Source organism: Pseudorasbora parva, chromosome 22, assembly GCF_024679245.1.
Source record: "Pseudorasbora parva isolate DD20220531a chromosome 22, ASM2467924v1, whole genome shotgun sequence".
NCBI lineage: Eukaryota > Metazoa > Chordata > Actinopteri > Cypriniformes > Gobionidae > Pseudorasbora > Pseudorasbora parva.
The window spans coordinates 27053522-27068376 of record NC_090193.1 but is presented as its reverse complement, the minus strand read 5'-3'; the positions used below and the strand labels follow the sequence as shown (position 1 = coordinate 27068376).

The window sequence follows — 14855 nt, the reverse complement described above, 5'->3', positions numbered from 1 at the left end:
TTAATTAATTAATCAGATCACTTAAATATATTTTTTAAACATGTTTTTTCCACAGCCTTAATGATGCTATTTCTTGAAACATTAGTTGCTTATTGGCGTGTTTAGCAGTTTCATAAACTCATTGGATGTTGTTTTGGCAGAAAGCTCCACAAATTATCGCAGAACGATTAAAACGAAAATTTGTCATTATACTTATTTAGATACCAGTAAGAGAATGGTAGCTCTTTTTAACACATTTTACTATATTTGTAATAATAAAAAAAATTCTCACAGTCAGTGCGGAATGTGTGAGTAACCCATCTCCACATGAATATTGGTTTACTCAAAATGCAGTAGCTCATATTTAATTGCAATCATCGTTATTGTTTGTGAGATATGGAATTTGTGTCTGCATATGATCTGAATCACTGAGGCCGTATTCTTGCTTTGAAGCTCCTGTGCATGAGTACGTTTATTTTTATGTTATATGTGACATATGGCTGCGTTCTCCAGTGGCACCAGTCAGTAACTGCTGACGCAGGCGAATGAATGCATGAAAGAATAAGCGCCTGTCTTTGTATGTAACCTCATGATCAATCTTATCATCTTGGCCCAGTTGCTGCTCATTGAATTTATAGATTTAATTGTGACAATTGACTCTTTGTGCTGGCAATCTTTAAATCAAAACACCCGTAGACATCACTGGAATTTGCTCTGGTAACTTTTGAACAGGTATGTTTGGCCTTCTGCGACTTATTGAAGTGGAAGTGAGATTGACTGAGAATGTAACGTCATGAAAAGGAGATAGAGGTCTGGAGGCCCTGCCCCTGCCCCTTTGAAAGGGAAAGTGAAGGCCTATTAATATACCGTTTTAAAGTTTTTATAATTGTAATAATTTCTTGCCATTTGTTATTTTATTAGTTAGTTTGTCTTGCATAATTACTTAATGACTTTAAACATAAGTTATTAATCACTTAATGCCATTGTTTGATATAATATTTATATACAACTTTATATTTAGAATAATTTTCAGCAACTTTATTTGCATTCATTTATTTGTCTGTTTTATTGTTTATTTAAGAAATCCATATTCGGTGCATGGCACCAGATGTGGTCCTCCATATCTTATAGGCCGACTGTATATGATGAGTGGAGGGCGATGAGGGCCAGAATTCCCTAGCTACAGCCCTGGCTCTACTCAGCATCAGTTCCTTTAAGAGGCATTAAAAACAGGAAATGTGATGTTTTCTTCAGTTGGAATCAGACAGTAGTTGCAGCACCTTGAAGTGAAAATCCCCATGACTCCTATCTCAAACAGCAGAAAGTGAGACTTATGACCGGTTCATGTTCCCCACTCATGCCCTCAAAGGCGGAAGGATGAAAGCCCATTGGTTCTAAAAAGGGCTCTGCTGGTAGGGTCATGGTTTGACCCTCAAAAATAGCCTACAGGATCTTGTCCGCTAAACTCTAGGCTCTGTGTCCCTCAGGATTTTTAGTGCTTATATAAAACTGCCAGACAAGAGCACCATAACTGCTGTAAGAGAGATGAACACTTTGTTCTAGGTCTCAAACGGCAGACTCAATCAGCAGTAGAAAGTGAACAGGTTGCCGTCTTACTCTGCTTTTATTTTCTTGGCACCTAAGCTCCTATCAGTACTATGATGAGTGCATTGATAGCTATATCAGAAATGTTATGCTTAGTCTTACTCTCTCTCATAATACTCTACTCTACATTATTCAGTGAAGCAACTCAGCGTTCCTTCATTACTAGAGACATTTTAGAATTAGTAATGAATGCTTGGGCTTAACCGATTAAATGTCAACTTGAGATTTAAATATGTGGCGGAATGAAGGAGTTGTTTCTTTTTTACGTACACACCATCAAATGGCTGTATTAAATCAATATCAGGCCATAGGTCTCAAACAATCAAATAAATATATTGTAGCGGCTTTCCATTTAAGCCGCTCGTTGGTAGTAGGAGTAAGTTTAGACGCGGACAAACAGAGTCCATGCAGACGGAGGTAAAATGCAAAGTGTCTTTGTTTATTGTGCTTCAATGATAAAACAATTGCTTCCAGTAAGCTTCCTGTTGTGTCTTCTTCTTTCCAAGCATTAGAATACAAATAACAAGCCCATACCTTTGCTACTGTTAACAATCAATCAACCCTGTTTGCTACTCTGCCGTGCGGTCGAAAACTGTGAGCTTCCCCACTACCAACTGACAACACCTGTGTCTCATTACTCTTAGCTCTTCATATCCCATCCCAGAACGCCACCCAATGGACAAATGTATAACTACACACAAATGGCTTCAACATATATATTTATATACAAATATATATATAAAATGTGTATGTATATATTGTATATATATACAATTGTGTATGATTTGTTGATTGTTTTAACAGTAACAATTTGTAACATACTCGGCTATGGTTTCTTTTTAATATTGTGTCTATTTGTTTATTTGACACAATATCTAACAACCAAAATTAGTTAAAGCTGCAGTCCGTAACTTTTTGCACTCTGGTTAAAGCTACACTGTGTAACTTTTTTTGTTTATTCTTAGCTAAAATCACTTAGTTCTTTCAAAAATATATGTGCTCATTAATGTATATTTACTTCTTTCAAGTAATAATGCACTCTCGTAATTTTATAATATACCATTAAAAATGCATACGTGTTAGGGGTTCGGATGGCGGTCGCCATGTTGCTCCTCCATCTTGAAAGTACATTTGCCAAAGAGAGACATACCCGTAAATTCAAGCTTCGCTTTTCGCGTTTTTACACTCGATGGGACTGTGTCGAATGTGAAGAGGAGGATTGCTTGAGGCTGCTATATGACGATGGAGGATCACTCTTAAGCCCCTTTCACACTGCACGTCGGACCCGCAATATTCCCGGAGCATTGCCGGGTCGCCTTCTGTGTGAAAGCAACCACGTCCCGGAATTGATTACCGAATTCGACCCGGGTCGGGGACCTAGTAACATTGCGGGATATGTATCAGAGTGGCCAAGGAAGCGGAAAAGAGAATTAAGACGGCAACGCGACAGGCAAATCAACAAGACAAAAGTAAATATTGGAGTGGCCTTTCCAAGATGGAAAGAGCTCATGAGGAGCAACGATTTTAAAAAGAACGCCGACGTTTCCTGCTTTCTTCTCGACAGGTAATATTAATTCAGCCTATTTGTGTATATTGGAAGTTTTATTGTTGCTTGGCTAATTATATCATGGTGTGCTGTGCATAACACTAGAACGACTTCTAGGATAGTTTTCCTCGCGTCAATGATGAAAAAGTATTGTTTACCTTATAACATAAATCCGTGTTCTATGACGGATAACATGAGATTAATATTTGAATTGCATTATAATTTGTTTGCCTTACGCTAGTGATGTCGTACACTATACAGAATAACGATAGCACTGATAAAAGTTACTTTACTAAGATTAGCTTGCATTCGTCTGAGAACCTGATAGCTGATGTTAGCAATGAAATGGTAAACAATAACGAAAACGTAAAACTATTATTCATTTTACATATATTAATTTGATCATAGATCATTTGGCAAATTAAATAACTGCAAATTATAATAGTTTTCAAAAGTAACCTCATCATTAGAAGCAACACTCACCAAAGAGGTCGAACTGGAAGCCATGACTAAATCGGCCACCGTAGGAGTTGAAAACAAATCGAAATTGAGAGGAACAGAAACTATTATTCACTGGATGGTCATATATCTTTTCACCACTACATGGGGGGAAATATCACACAGTGTAGCTTTAATAAACAGAACTGCATGCATCTTGCGGAAGAACATTGCAGCCGGAGCTACTTCTCTCTGTTTATGTCTATGGCGGATCACGCAGGGACTGATGTGCTCCTCCGCAGCGGTTCCTACCAGTCTGACCGGAAATAGTCCCAATATAAACACTTATTATAAGTATACCATAATGATTCAGGGTAAGACAAAAACACGGTTTGGAAAATGGATTCATGTTGTACATTCTCATTATATAATTTTTGTAAATCTTGAACACAAAAAAAGTTACGGACAGCAGCTTTAAAGAATAACAGAAATGTTCAGATGTTTCTCTTTATTTTGTTTAATATAAATATATTATAATATTCATTTTTATTTGAGAAAACATTTTATGATTTTTATATATTTGATATATTTTGATGTAGGCCAGTAACAGGATTACAGCCAAGCCAAGGCAGTGGCACCACCATTCTCTCTGAAAATGTTATTGTTCCCGGCCATTACATTTCAGTAATGTAGTGCCTGCACAATGCCAAACTTATAAAGAGTCAGTTTTGAAGGTTTTTTTTGTGCAGAGTGGCTCCCTTCTACCACTCACAACTCCGTTGCTGTCAACAGCTTAACTACACAAACCAGCATGCCTCTGCTGACATTTTATTCACCTTTCATCTTTATATGGAATTATATAATTTGCTGGCAACAAACCACCACTTCAAAGCAAAGGTTGAACCCACCCAGGCTTCCCTGTTTCATCTCGGTGTGAAGAGAGCATTTGCGAAACTGTCACATCAAACCTAAAAAAATTAGCACCATATCATCGGTTTCCACTTGCGCTGTAAGTATGTTCAGGCTTTGTCTCTGAGTTCATGATTTGATTAGGAAATAGAGGAAATTGAAGAAATGCATATGATTGTTAATAAAGAGTCATTGATGATCTGAACGTAATGAAGCTGAGAGACTGTAACTGTTTCATTAGTGTTGAGGGCCACTACAGATATCCATCCAACAAGCCATTTTTAGTTCAGATCTGGTATTATGGGCCACATAATGAGTGAAGTTGATGAGTTTTAGTGTAATCGGTCTCCATCCCAGCCAGTGAAACTGAAATTACAATTCTTTGGTCTGCGATTGAATTAATTGGCTCATAATCTCATGCGGTCATTAAATACTTAGACCATTAGACCTTGGTTAAATGTGTTTTAAGAGATCTGGCCTGTTTCCAAGCTCAGATGCTGCACGTCCCTCTGTGACATAGAATAAATACGCACAATGTTTTATCCCTAATATTGAGTTTAATGCGCTCACCATTTAAGTGTTTGCATGTGCTTTCCAGCACTGGAAGGCAACCAGTCATTTAATATGCTAAACTCACATCTGATCCCGTTCTACGCCCAGTTGTCCTCATTTACATATACAGCCATTTGTTTCTGTGTAATCTGTATGGCTGTGCACTTGGTGATCTGCTCATATGTTCATAAGAGGATGACGTTTAAGACATTAGCTGTGTCCCAAAGTGAAGGGTGCGCACTTCCAAGGCCATGCACTTCGAAGGCCAGACCAGGCCACGCCTTCAAAGTGCACGAAGTGCACGAAGGGCGAACCGAGGGACAGGGTTGCCAGGTCTGAATAATAAAACCCCTACAATTGTTATTCAAAAGTATCGGAATCACAGCCAGAATGTGCCAAAATATCCCAAAATGCGGGGCGCGGGCAGTAGAAATATTGCTTAAGTAAAGACAACTTAACCTGTGGACTATAGGCTACAAACACCCCAAAGCAACAGTAGCCTAAATGCAACCCCATTCCAGACTTGGCAACAATGAACCAAGCGTCGTTAATGGACTAGCAGGTTCTGACAACTGACAGCGGACGTTCGTGAGGAGATTTTAAAAAGAGAAATGGAGCATATACTACTACTTATATATATATATATATATATATATATATATATATATATATATATATATATATATATATATATATATATATATATATATATATATATATATATATATATATATATATATACTTTTTTGAGCTTTCTATTGGGTTTTGACATGCTTCAAAGCCTGCGACGATGGGCTGGACCATAAGCATGTAAATATGTAGCCGGTTAAATATTGTCAAATTGCAAATATTAGTTAACAGTTTATTTATTATGTTAAATGTAACTGTTACAATATATTTTCAACATTTAACCTATATACGTCCAAGTTTTTTTTATTTTTTTATAAGTAGGCCTACTTATTTTTATTCAACTCATCATCTCAGATGCATTTTTTATGGCATGCCATGCAGCCGTCGACCGATTCGGCCCCGCAGAGCTGCGGACAGTGGAAATATGCACTCATCCCAGAGTCTCTATTGAGCATTATTCCCATCCCGGTCCAGCTCCAGCTTCTCCCGCTCAGCGCAATGAAAGTGTAGAAAAGTGTTTTCTTCTGTTGGCTGATAATAAAAATTTGTTGTTTCTAATGTTAAACTTAAGTTATTTTATTGGTCTAGGCTATATTGTAAAAAGCCTACGTAGGCTAATAGACCAATTTATTTTCATTTACACATTTTAAATTACATGGCAAGAAAATATATGTATAAGCATAAATGTGTTTTGTAGCTACAAATTATAACGTGCATTACAAAAATAAACAATAGCTATAGAAAAACCACTTCTCTTTAATTTAGCCTACGTTTGAAGTTAACGAAAATGAACAATAGACAGCAGTTCATTTAATTTACAAATAACTTAATTTAGCATAAAAAATAATAAGCTAGCCATTTAAATTGTTCTGTGTCGGCCACGCATTCAGCCTTTGGAGGATCGATGTTGACCGTCGTCAGTGAACATTCATTCATAGGCTATATATATATATATAAACTTTATTTTAGCATCTAAGTCAGCAGTTTTCGTTTGTTTGTATTTTTTCTTATAATTCTGAGTGACAGATGTCACATTTGATTTAGCCTATTTTTCTGTGATATTTGTTTTAGTTACGGTGTTGACATAGGCTACAGCCTGTAAGAAAAATAAATGATTGCACGGACAATTCCTATCCAGTGTCTCTCTTTCTGTAAGGGAAATTTAAAAGATAGATTCTGGAAACAAAATCTAAATTTAGCTGGATCAGTCGGGTCGGGAATAAAATAATTTATAGCGGCTGAGCACGGAGTGAATTTTGCGCGAGCGGAATGGTGCGGTGCGGAATAGCGGCCGGGAGCAGGACGAAAATACAGCGCCGCGCAGATTATATTTTGAAGGAAAGTGTATGGGAAAAAAAGAAAGAAACAGCGAAAAGGGTGATAATGGACTGATTCATCTTCTTGAGATAATGGTTGAGAAATAAATAGCATTTAAAAATTGGGGAAATTAAAGTTCATCTTGCTCAGGGCAGGGAACTGGGAACTGTGTGAATGCACTAACGTTGGACGTTTTATTTACTTCTAGCGCTTGCGCTGTTGTGTTCAATAGTACCCAGGCTACACTTGAGTTACCGACCGCTACCGTCTTTAACTGGAATCTGATCGAGTGCCGCGGGAATGCGGACCAGTCAAATCCTGTAGTCACCAGTGTGCTATGAATTCTGGGATAGGGAAGGGTGCGAAGTTATGGGAAGGTCCCATCTGCTGTACCCTTCCTTTGCCTGAGAACCGAAGGGCGCATTTTGAAGTCGCTCATGAATTGCGGCAGCCTTCGTCGCACCGCTGTGACGCAATCGCACTTCAAATGCGGCCTTCAGCGGTGCAGCTCTCCCTTTGGGACAGCCTACGTAGTGCCGCTGTGACGTAATCGCACTTCAAATGCGGCCTTCAGAGGGTGCAGCCTTCACTTTGGGACAGTCTTCGTAGTGTAGGTATGACGTAATCGCACTTCAAATGCGGCCTTCGAAGTGCGCGCACTTCACTTTGGGACACAGCTGGTGTGTTTTGCCTCTGGCAGGATTGCGTAGAACAGGAAATGCAAATGAGCGTGTGGAATATTAATGAGGGGATGGACTGCAGGGGCATCGTCTTAGTCCACTAGAGGGAGCATGGAGCTACGGTCACTTTTTCATCATGCATGAAAGTGTATGAACAGCCTGAAGGGTGTGCAGTAATAGTTAACAGAGCTCTTCGAAAACTGGACAGAAACAACTTGAGAATTTCATACGGCAGTGTGATTATCTTCAATGCAGATAAAGAATGCATGAAAAAAGTGTAGATTATATTTGTATTCTTTATTTAATTATGGATTATTTCATTATTTTTAATAAAAGCATTGCTGTAATATAAAAAGCTTGGATGACATAAGCACATCCACATCTTTGAATTTTAAATTATTCTATTTCCCTCAAAATTCAAACTGCAGTTCTGCATCCATCCATCCATCCATCCATCCATCCATCCATCCATCCATCCATCCATCCATCCATCCATCCATCCATCCATCCATCAATCCATTCATCCATCCATCCATACAATCATCTATCCATCCCTTTGAAATTCAAAAAAAAATCAAATGAATAAATAGAGTATAGTGAATAATATACAAATTCATTTTTTTTATTACACATATTTTTTACAATGTTAATATAAAAATGAATATATATATATATATATATATATATATATATATATATATATATATATATATAAAATATATATAAAATATATAAAAAATAAATAAGAAATAAATATGTTTTAATATATTTATATAGTTTTCAATGTTTAATTTAATTTAATTTTTGTTTTGTGAATGTTGATGTCTTGCTTTTCAAGGTGTCATGAGCTAGCTTTTTATTTTGCACTGTTGTCTGAGGTCAATTAATGATGTTCATGTGGTTTTCACATTCAAAAACATCATAACTTATAAGTAATAGGCTATTTTCTACACTGGTTTTTAGGCTCTCTCCAAAACGCTGGGTTCTGATGGGCATGACACTGGAGACTAAGAAGTAAACGCCAACGGCAATGTAATAAGTTGACTTCCATTAGAAAAAGTGAGGAAACTGATTGCTTTAAAATTTTCAAGAAAAGTAGCGTATTATTTTTTTCTTGGCAAAACTTAACAACATTTGTACAGAAAACATGTCATTGAAGTATACTTAACTAAAATTATTAGTTGTGTTAACTTGTTATTAGTGCTCACATTGCAAGGAAAATATTAGGAAACTGATTGCCTAAAATTCTTACGTAAGCTGAACTTAAAATAAGTGAAAAATAAGTAAAGACAAAAAGAAACAACTGAACTCCATTCAACACTTATTTATTACTTAATCGGTTTCCACGTTTTCTTCAAGTAAAGTGAACGTATTTTTAGTAGTTCAACATAGCATGAATGCACTTAACACTCAATTAAGTGTGCTTAATTGCATCAAGTTGCTTATACTTAAAGGTGGAGTAAGTGTTATTTCAAAAGCGTTTTAGAAAAAGGACTCGGGCCGAGTGGAATAACAAACTTGTAGCCAATCAGCAGGTAAGGGGCGTGTCAACTAATGATGGCGAGAAGAGTGCTCGCTCGCTCGCTCGCTCGCTCGCTCTTGCTCTGTGCACGTCCTTATTCAAAACACACGAGTCACACATGACGGACATTAGCCAAGAACTAGCCTAATATATGCTGCTTTTTCTTGACTATGCTCGTGTGTCATGTTCACTTGTTTGTCCATCTGCGATCGTATTGTCACTCACTTCAGCGATGATAAAGACCCTACATATAAAAAATGCATTTTACTCACATAAGTTTGTTACATCATTGCTGATCCAATATCGAAGGCACAACATTGTGTCTGCAAATCCAGCATTGACCTGAGACTTGTTTACAAACGTTTTTGCAGTGAAATGAAGCGAACACACGTACATTGTCTTCCCCATGTGAGCTGGAACTTCATTAAAAATAAATGAAGTATATTTCTAATATTATGATCCGAAGGAAATTTATGCTGCGACTGTGTTCCTCCACAATATCTTGCTATCTTCTTCGGCATGTTTATTGCTGCTGGCTAGCGATCCGAAAAGCTCCATGAGTCGGTGGGCGGGGCTACTGAATTACACGTGCTGTAGAGGCCTGTTTCGTCGCGCAATGACGTAAGGATGAGGCCAACGATCGTTTTCTGGGCCTGGTGTCTATAAAAGCTTTTCTTTGACTAACAAGAAAGTTTTCAGCTCTGAAACATATTCTTATATTACCATGACCTTTTATATATCAAAAGATTTCTCAATTCATCACCTCTTTAATATTGTCGTAATGCTTCAGAACAAACTAAATTAGCTTATTTGGATGTCTGAAAGACACTACAAGAAGTGTCCTTACGATCTACTTTAGGGCGTATGGAACTAAAAATATTTGCGATTTGATGTCATCCAGAGCTGGGTGTGAGTTTCGCACCCGCGGTTCTTTGTGCTTGAACGATTCTCACAGGAACTGTCCACAGGCAGCTATTGTTCCAGCTTTGATAGCAGGGAAAAAAGGGGCTTTCTGAAGAGCTTTGTAAAGGAGTGATCACGATAATACCAGACTAAAAATAGACATATTGTGTTTTTCTTTTTCCTTTTTCTCACCAGAAACCTGACGAGGGTCGTAAATACACGTCCCGGCGCTCCATTTAGCCTTGAACGGGCCACCAACAGGCAATAATTCCCTCAGTTGCCGTATGCCGTTTTTCCTCAACAGATTGGAGGCTATTAACATACTGCTATAAAAGATAATTTCTTCATCGTTTAGTCCAAAAAAAGCACTTTTTACATTTTAGATGTTGTTTTATCCTCCCTGCAGATAGATATCTATAGGCACTGCCTTTTTTTGTTTATTCTAAAAGGGGCCAATTATAATATCAGCCATGCACATATGGGCTTCTCTCAAGCCCGCAGGCAGTTGGGTGTCATGATGCATTGCCCTGGGCTGCTGGACACCTTCTACATCATTGTAGCATGGCTGGAAATATCGAGATAAATTAGTCTGTCTGCCAGAGCCCAGATAGAGCTCTTCACCATGATAGCCATCTCACAGAGAAACGTTATTGAGGCCACGAAAATACGGCCTACCCTCGTCATTTCAGCCTAGACCCCATCTGGCCCCACGTGCCATGACAATAACCGCAATTACACACCCACCTACCCGCTTGAGCTGGCCAAGGCCTCTCGGGGGTCTTTAAGATGGCCTGCAAGCCAAAGCCCTACCATATTTAGCGCTTATTGGTTTCCGACAATCAAAGCGGAGGAGCGCAGATAACGCCACTTCAGCCGCTTTATCGTCAAAGCATATCTCTGACAGGATCATCACCCCATTCACCAAGGGAATTAAAAGAAGCCATACAGCTCTGTCGTAAAGGATGTTAACATTGTGAGGAGAAAAGAGGAAAGTAATGAAGTTAGCAGGATGAGTACAGACAAGATGGAGTCTGGGAGTGAAGATCTCTGAGTGGCAGTAACGTGATCTCACATCACCATGTTTTGCAGTATTTGTCAGTGCGGTGGATTATTCTCTATAAACAAACAGTTTAATAACCCGCTTTTGTGCTGTTGGAAATTCTAAACAAAAAAGAATTTAGAAAGTTGTTTTATAAGAAAAGTTTACTTTAGTGTTTGTACTTCAAAATTTGACATTCAATGTGTTAAGGCTCATTCACACCAAGGACTGTAACTACACTCTAAAAAATGCTGGGTTAAAAACAACCCAAGTTGGGTTGAAAATGCACTAACCCAACAATTGGGTTGATTTTACCCAACGGTTGAGTTGTTTTAACCCAGCGGTTGGGTTAAATGTTGCTTAAGACAACCCAATGGCTGGGTTAAAACAACTCAGCCATTGGGTTAAAACAACCCAATGGTTGGGTTAGTGCATTTTCAACCCAACTTGGGTTGTTTTTAACCCAGCATTTTTTAGAGTGTATAATGATGATTACAACATTAAAGTTTGAATAATCTTTTAGTTCTATTAAAATAGGGAAGTCCATGCCACAACTCTAATGATGAGGACACAGAGGAACGATATCGTTAGCGACAATATCAGAATGTTTTTTTCTTTTCTTTTCTCAGCTAATAAATGATAAAAACATTGAAAGACAATCAGAATCTTTAGTTATCTTGAGTTATGTTGCTGTGAACAGGCAGTTATAAAACCAGATCATAGCGACGTGGATATGATTGCACAAGCTCTGCAATTCAGCACTCAAGTCAAGTCACATTACGTTTATTAATCTAGACGTCTATTCATATAGTACTTTATATGGAGTATTAAACATGAAAAAACAGTGTCAGTGTCACTTTCAATTAGAACTTCAATTTCTCCAGGGTGTTCATGTTTTCACTTGCTTCTGACCTCAGCGGACTGAAAAGTCAGTTTGTTCTTCAACTGTAGTCAGGCCTTCAACTTAACCACCTGTATCCAACTTTATTGGTCCTCCAAGCGCGTGACCAGATTAGACCAGGTAGAAACCATGTTCTAAAAACACAGCTAACAGCTTCAGCTGTTTTTTTCCTGCAGGGAAGGCAGTGTTTTTTGGACTGATATTAAGGAACCTCTAAGCTTTTCTCTCTCTTTTTTTTCACTGGTACATTTAATAAACCTGCTCTCTATTTCACTAGAAAATCTGTCTTTGAAGAGACATCAGGTCCAGGGGATAAAACATTACAATAAAGAAAACATAGTTATACAATCAGTTCTTATGTACATCAAAACAGTCCCTAGGACCGTGAAACCAAGCTGTATTTACACAGCTGGTGCCTCTATGTGAAATAATCTCTGGTGTGCTTTTTTCTGCAAATGTTCTTTTTTACTGTACCATATCTGAGTAATGCAGCAATCCAACAATCACAAAGAATGTAATATATATTGCAATACACACTGTTCAGATAGTGTTGAGGTGTATAATTGGCATAACATTTATAGATGCTTTAGAATTGTACAATTGTTTTTAATGCATACTTATTTTTAAAATAATTTCACAGAATTTTTGTTTGATTTATTTTTTTTATATTTTTGCTCTATAGTTTGTATACCACGTCTAATTCTATAAGGGTGTTCTGGAGGCATTTACACTGTTATACAAATTAATATTTCTTAATATTAATATTTAGCTTTTGTTCATAGAAATATACTGTATACTATATACTGAAACTTTAATCAGAGCTTAACCTTTTGTATTTACCTTACTGAATTTTAAGCCAAGAACTTCTTTATTTGGTTAAATAAAAAATAAAAAAATTAATAAAAACAGTTATTTTAAATTGTAATATTATTTAACATATTACAGTTTTTGCAGCCTTGGTGAGCAAGAGACATCCAGTTTTCTACAAGACTGGTGATAACATGCCTTGGAAAGAAACTGGTTTTCATGCATTTTCGTGCAATCATGCATTACACATAGGCTTTAATTACCACAAATCTATCAGTTTGAGATTTCCTTCATGTTCCCTTGAGTGTCATTCATGAATATGATGCCCTGTGTTGTAAAACTGGCATTTATGTGGCTGTGTCTGGGGGCCATTAACTGGTGTGGAGTTCTCGCAGAGCATCGGTTCATTAATAGCAGTGTGTGGCGTGCTTCCTCGGGTGCTGACCACTGTCATTACCTCCAGAGAGCCGTGTGGCTCATTTACTGGGGACATGGAGCACAGCTGGGTCCCGAAAAGCCAACACCTGGTGTACAAGGACTAATGGATGGCTGTAGCCCACTCAGCCCACTCGAGCAATTGTACCTTCCCCCATTATAGCTTTGTTTCCCATTGAAGAAGTCTTTATGTGATATTTTTAGCCTAAAGGATATATATATATATATATATATATATATATATATATATATATATATATATATATATATATATATATATATATTCAGACAGCAATTTTTTTTTTACTAGTGGGTGATTAATTGATGTAAGTGAGGATAGCAAATAAAGTAAACTATGACATTCTTCATACAGTGGACTATCAGTAAAATGTATTATAAAAGGGACATTTTACACCAAACATAATTATGCGTTGCTCGGTAATTGGTTGACCTAAATTGGTATTATCTAATTGTTTACTTAATTTTAAAAGCAGATTGGTTAAGTGTAATCCTTTACATACCTTTCTATTAAAGTTATCGGACATTATCAATATTAAATTCTTCATAATAATATAATATATTTATTTATTTATAATAAACACATATATGGCATTCAAAATGCCTGTAGGTCCTGCGTGGAAGACAAGGACGACAGCAGTCTCAGCCAACCGGATGATGGATGTTTCCTCGTCTATTTAATGGGCAAGCCCCACTTCCCCTCATCCCCCAGCCTTCTCTCAAAATGGGCCCCTAAACTACCCACAAGACAAAAGAGCTGTTTGCTAGGACTCATTAATGAGGAAAAAGGCACATGTGGCCGTACTTGCACTCACTAATGTTTATGGGTTTTAAACAAGTAAAAGGGTACATAAAATTAAATGCAATTCCGAGTTAAATTGCAGAAAGGCGGAGTGTGGATGGTTTTTAAGTGAACTGACTGTCTAGGATTTGAGTACTAGTCATAAAACATTAGGATCACCCACAAACTAATGAATAAAAACCTTTTTGAGACTGTTCGGAAAGATATTTAACAATTTAACAATGTAAGGCCCTCCTATTTTTCCTAAAATGTCATATTAATAAATTATGTTTTTATTGTTTACCATGTGTCTTTTTGTGCTTTGGCAAACAAACAGTATGAAAGCTCTGTTTGGCAGCTAGTGTCATTTAGCATTTTTCACTTCAAACTTGCACAAAGAAATCCCTGATCTGTTGTACCAATCTAAGCGAGAGGACTGTGTGTTTTGTTCAAATGCCAGGCTGGGGATGGATTTGAGAGAGTTTAGAGGGCGTGAGAGGGAGCAGAAAGATCCGGTCTGCATGCAGGGGTTACAGTAGTTTGCATAATGACAAGCATCCCAAACACACACACACACACACACACACACACACACACACACACACACACACACACACACACACACACACACACAAGTATGTTGATATTCTCTAGAGAAATGAGCGCCTTACAGGGTTTGGTAATTAATGGTCATGCTACCTTGAAATGAATTGCTTGAATGTGCTATCATGTGTTTAAATATACCTCTTTCAGTGCATTCATTTTCCATGACATTGTGGTCACATCTCATTTG

At 37.4% G+C, this 14855-nt stretch overlaps 1 protein-coding gene across 4 annotated transcripts in view; it reads left to right on the top strand.

Moving 5' to 3' along the window:
* Positions 1–14855, top strand: part of iqsec1b (IQ motif and Sec7 domain ArfGEF 1b) — a 246199-nt gene that overhangs the window by 149214 nt on the left and 82130 nt on the right. The window lies entirely within an intron of this gene.